We start from the raw sequence: 6,000 nt of genomic DNA on the forward strand, positions 1-6,000 counted from the left end.
CACCCTCAGGCCCCAATAACCACTATTCTACATTCTACTTTCATGAGTTGGACTTTTTTTAGAATACACATATAAGTGAGATCATTTTATTTTTCTGTGCCTGGCTTATTTTGCTTAAAAAAAAAAAAATGTCTTCTGGGTTCTTCCATGTTGTCAAAATGACAGGATTTCCTTCTTTTAAATGCAATGTGTATATATAGCACATTTTTTTTGTCCATTGATAGACATCTAGATTGAATCCCTATCTTGGCTGTTATGAACAATGCTACAAAAAACATGGGAGGGCAGATGTTTCTTTGACACATCAATTTCATTTCTTTTGAATATCTTACCCAGAAATGGGATTGCAAGATCACATGGTAGTCCCATTTTGAATTTTCTGGTATTATCTTCAAATTTTTTATTTCTCCCAACTGTTCAATAACTATTGATGTCAGCTACGTACCACTATGGGACAGAGCGAAGACCACCAACACCCTGCCATCATGGAGGTCAACTGTAAGGTCTTCTTTTTCTTTGAGCTTCTTGGATCTTGGCCCTTTGCTCCTTTTCTTAGTTCCCACCATAAGATTTTTGCCAATAGGAGCAGATAGCTCTCTGCATGCCTGCGGCCTGTATGGGTTTTAGTTTTAGCATTATTTGTTTTAAGTTATGTTGACTATATATGTCTCACCCTCAAAGTGTAGCTAAAATATATATTGTTTTTTAGAATCTGATATCATTTCTCTTGTTAGTGCTGTTGTAGTGGATGAGTTCTTAATAAAATGTGTAACAGTAACTTTTTTGAATGAAGAAAGTTGGAATTATCTCAATTTACCTTATATGCCCTATTATCTGTGGAATTTGAACAATTGGTTAATGGATTTATTGGTTCATTAATGTTTTGCTGAGGCTAGTTTTGTTCTTGGTAAATTGTCTTTTACTTTTTTCGTGTTCAAAAATAAAATTTATTTGTTGTGTGACTTGACTTGGTTTTGTTTCTCTTTCTATTAATGCTAACAGTAGGGTCTAGCCTTTAGTACATATTAGAGTCTAATATGTCAAAGTAAGGACCTAACATGTTCAATACTTATGATGAATACAAAGCCCACAGCTAGGTTTTTGACTCTCAGTAAGGATGGTTAATAAGTATGTGGTTTAGTTTCAGACCCAAATTGATAGTGACCTATACTGTGCTAGGTGAAGCAGAAGTGAGTATATCCTTAAGTGTTAATTATTCTTTTAGGTAATGGTGCTTTGATGAAGAATTGGGAAGGAGGTATAGTGATCAAGATTAAGTGGAATTTCTCTGTTACATAGAAGCTATTCAGAATTGTTAATGGTATGTTCATCCCTGCAGCTGCAGTGAGATTAGCAGGAATGAAGAAATCTTCACTAATAGACCAGTTTGAAAAAATAAGGGAACACACAAGCCCATTCCTGTTTCAAAGGGCAGTTTTTCAAAGCACTACTTATGATTACCCCACACTACGGCACTCTAAAGAAGCAGCTGGTTGTTCTTATCATATATATGCATTCTAGGGTAGAGAGCTGTGTAGGAACTTGATCTGTAGCAAAGAACAGTTGAGAAGTCATGAATTGCAATTGTGAATTTAAGTTAAGGATTATAGCTAAAAATTAGTTGGGTTCATATTTATGAATCTGAAGTAGATTTTGGAATATATCTCTATATTCCATACAGAAGTTCCAAAGAATTTCATTTATTTCTTGGAATTCATAGCAATATGAGTTCCTTTATTGGTGATGAGATTCAACTAAATGAAAATAGTAAAATAAAATAATTTAAAATAATAAAACAGTAGCGTCATAAAATTCTTTTCATTTGTCAAACATATGCAAAGTACCAGCATTATTTTGTTAACTTTTAACCCTTTGAGACTGACACATTTTAATACTTTTTAACAGCTAAGGAAACTGAGGCAAGGAGAGATCAAAAACTTTTCTAAACTCTCCATGTTTGGACTGGGACTCCATAGCCCATACTTTTAGCAGTCTTTTTTACAATGCCTCTCAGGCTTTGGCAAAAGAAAAAGAAATTCTGTATCATTCTTTTTTATCTCATGCTGTTTATTCAAAGGTCAAATTCACATCTCTTCCAGATGGACATTTTGTGGTTCTTTCTGGAAGATGGTTCATGATTCTTTTCAAAGATCTCTTTGACTTAAGGCACTCATCCAACTTCAGAAGTTGCCCCATCTGAGTAGCTTGAAATTATCTGGTGCTTACTTACAACCTTTTTAGTAAATGCCCTTCTGGCTTGGGGTAGTTTGGTATTTCATATTTAGTAAAAGTGTCTGCTACCTGCCCTTAGAAAATATCTTGGTTTTATGTCTCCCCGACTGCTTGTTGCTAAAGGCAAAATGTGAAATGGAGAGTGCTGGAATTGCACTGTGCTGTAGAAATTAGGTGCAACTACTACATTAAAAGGGACGGCAGGTGCTGTAAATCTGAACTTTGTTTGGAGGGAGAAAAAGAATAAAAGTAAAACATGTGACAGGTTAGGCTGCAAATTGCCAGGGTGAAGACAGTTTTCCTAAAGAAACAATTAAACCTTTCTATAAAGAAATCTTGTTTTATTTTGAATGGCACTTTAGATGTGAAGGCATAACAGATTTCTAAGCAATCATTCAATTTCTACGAAGACATTTCATCTCTTTCAAGGCTCTTTCATTTCTTCATTACGTATATATATATACATATATATATGCATATATATGTATTTGTAAATTTCTAAATGTTCTAGAATGAACATCTAGAAATACATGAATAACCCCAAATATCATGATACAGAAATAACTACCATTAGTATATATCTTTCCAATATTTCTTTCATACCGTGCACACTTTTAAATTAATTATTGTGTTTTTATTAGTGCTTAAGAATTACACACAATGGTGAGGTTCATTGTGATATATTCATACATGCATATAGCATAATTTGCTCCATTTCAGTCCCTAGTAGTTCTCTTTTCCCTCTTTCCTCCCTCTCTCTTATCCCCTTCCTCTACCCTACTGGTCTTCTTTCTATTTAATTTTTAAATTGGTGTATTATAATTATACATAAATGTGGGATTTGTTATGATATATTCATACATGTACATAGCATAATTTAGTCAGTTTTTTTCCTCCTGTACCTCCCCTTTTCCTCCCTTCTACCTTGAACCCTTCCTCTAATCACCCCTCTATTTTTGCAAGAGCCTTTTTAATTTTAATTCCCTTTTTTTTTTCTACACATGAGACTTTGTCTTATTTCACTTAGCATGAGGTTCTCCAGTTCCATCCATTTAACAGCAGATGACACAATTTCATTCTGTTTTATGGCTGAGTAGTCTCCCTCAACACACTTTTTAATATAATCTGTTCTTTTCACTTATCAATATATCACAGAATCATTCCATGTTATTAGTCTTTGCCAGCCTTGTTTTTAATGATTGTTTCGTATTCTGTGTGTGATTTTATCATATCTTAAACCATGATGGTGGAAATTGAGGTTGTTTCCAGCTTTACACTGTTATAAGCAATGCTGCAATGAACACTTTTCTGTAGCTAAATCACAATATATATTCATGATTATTTTTCTAAGGATAAATTCCTAGAACTGGAACGTTGATGCCCATGGTTTGGAAAACACACTGCCCAATTGCTCCTCCAGAATTACACCAATTTACACTCACAAAACTTGGTATTTCTGATCTTTTTTTGAGGATTTTGGGTAAACTGTATTTCTATACCAGTAAAGCAGGGCCCCTCTTCATCTGATTCAATTGGACCATGAATAAACTAAAACAGTTGTCAGTCTCCTTTCCATCCATTTTTGTCTCTTGGGCTGCAAGCCTTGCTCTGTTGCCCTTTTGTAAAGTTGACCTAAAAGACAGAAAAGGATAGGGGAGCAGAGCGGAGAGTGAAAACAGTGTTCTAAACCAGACTTGTGGGATGGTGCTTTCCTTGGGACAGGGGAAAACAGCTGCTCCTTATTTCCTTTCATTTTCTGTAGTAGCCAGCATTTGGAACACTATATTGTGATGTGTGAAAGGAAACAAACAGATCCTGTTGGGTTGTTTTGGTGCTCAATGCATCCTTTGCATGGTGGCTGGAGATCCGCTCTGCTAGATTCTGTCCTCATCAGTTGTTAGGAGTGGCTTAGTGTAGGAAGGGAGTGACTCTGGTCTTTACAATGTATTTGGGAATGAACTTGATCTCTGAGAGGGAGGCTATCTGCCCTCACCTCTTAAAGGATGATTTGGAAAAAAAAAAATGAAGTCTTGATTTTTTCTTTTCTGTCAAAGACTAATAATATGAAATGATTCTGTGATATATTGAGAAGTAAAAAGAACAAATTATATTAAAAAGTGTGTTAAGGGAGTTCTACTCAGAAAACACTTGGAATGTTCGATCACACTCTGCCCCTTGTTTATCATGTCCTCAGAAAATAGGGAAAAGTGGACCCTTAAGGAGTAATCTCAATCGATCCCCAGCACCCCCCCAAAAAAAAAAAAAGGAGTAATCTCAAATATAGGAAAATAAAGAAATACTGTATTCATTCAAATCAGAGGAATCCATTTTGGATAAGCATAGTGTTATTTTATAGTACCAACACTTCATTATCCATTTGTGTCTACATCATGACACTACAAGCCAGACTGCTTTAATTCTTCATAATTTACTTGTGGAGTCACATGGAACAGAAATACTGTTTCCATTTCTTCTTGTGAACAAGTAAAATAAGTAATTTAGTATGAAATGTCCTGGGGATTAGACCAGTTGAGCTGACTTGCTTCATTGACCACAAGGAAGATAGTCGAGCTCTGATAATAAAACATTTTCACAAACAGTGTAGTTAAAGCAAAAGTACATTTCATGAACCCAAACATGAACCCAAGTATTGGCTGTATTCCTCTAAAGTAGCTAATAGAAGTGGGCTTAGTTCAAGGTGCATGTATACCAGAGTTGTCATGTGTTAATCTTGAGGGAAACTGGAGGCCAGTTAGCCTATGGATTGAGTGTAAATGTTCGAAAAGTGGATTGTTTCGGCATCATTCCAAACAATTATTCAAAGTAATGCTTTCTTCTATTATATCGTTTCCTTAAAAAATAAATTAGGATACTGAATTATACTGTGTTCTAAATGTAACCTTTTCCCAAATCCCTCAATTTAGAATAGTTTACTAGAGGTCATATACCACTTCTTAACCAGACCAATACAACGTTCAGATTCCACATCAAGCTTCAGTAATATGTATATTTAGTGTGTCATTATTTTGACTTGCTGACTCATCAGCCCAGTGTGTTCCCAACACAACAGCATGTATAGATGTCATAGTTCAGCAGTGACAGAGCTTTATCAAAACATCAAAGCCACCACCCACTCTTCTGGGAGAAAAGACTTGGGAGCTACAAAACACTCTAACATGAATTCGTTAACATCACTAGTATGTCACTTTCCAGACCATGACTAGACTAACAAACAACCTCTCTTAGCAGAACTGTGTTTTTGAGGATGGCAGCCAGCCAGCCAACACATGGCGATACAAAGGAAGCAGCTTTCCAATAAGGAAATGTGGAAGTCCTTCTTCTCCCAATCTCAGAGGTAAATCTGATAGATAGAAAAGCAGTTTAACAATTTTGTTGTGTCTGTGTGTATGTTTTTGGTTTGTTGCTTGCTTTTGGCTGAACAAAGTTTCTCTGACACCCTGAAATGATAGAAAACTTTTCTGTACTCTATCTAGAAATGTAAAAGCCCAATACAGAGAATCATGCAATGCAAAGATTCTCAAACTCTGATACCCTTAAAGGGTTTGGAGTTTGGCTGAGGTGCTACAGGAGGTACTGGAATTTGGTTAGTCCCCTCCTTCACCCAGAGCAGCCTTGCTTTTATCTGAGCCCTGCCTTGAACCTCTTACTAAGTGCTCACTTAAAGGAAGATCTTCTTAGCAATAACTGTAGTGACAGCAATAATAGAAAAGTCCCAGTATAACTATAAAAAAGTGATCTGATGATGAT

The 6,000-nt window shown here is 35.6% G+C and overlaps 1 long non-coding RNA gene across 1 annotated transcript in view; it reads left to right on the plus strand.

The window, feature by feature from the left end:
• Window positions 1–5,587, plus strand: part of LOC124980269 (uncharacterized) — a 55,105-nt gene extending 49,518 nt beyond the window's left edge. The window contains exon 3 of the long non-coding RNA XR_007107769.1: window positions 5,482–5,587. This is a non-coding gene — a long non-coding RNA (uncharacterized LOC124980269). The remainder of the gene's footprint in view (window positions 1–5,481) is intronic.
• The last annotated feature ends 413 nt before the right edge of the window (window positions 5,588–6,000 follow it).

Source organism: Sciurus carolinensis, chromosome 3, assembly GCF_902686445.1.
Source record: "Sciurus carolinensis chromosome 3, mSciCar1.2, whole genome shotgun sequence".
NCBI classification, from domain to species: Eukaryota; Metazoa; Chordata; class Mammalia; order Rodentia; family Sciuridae; genus Sciurus; species Sciurus carolinensis.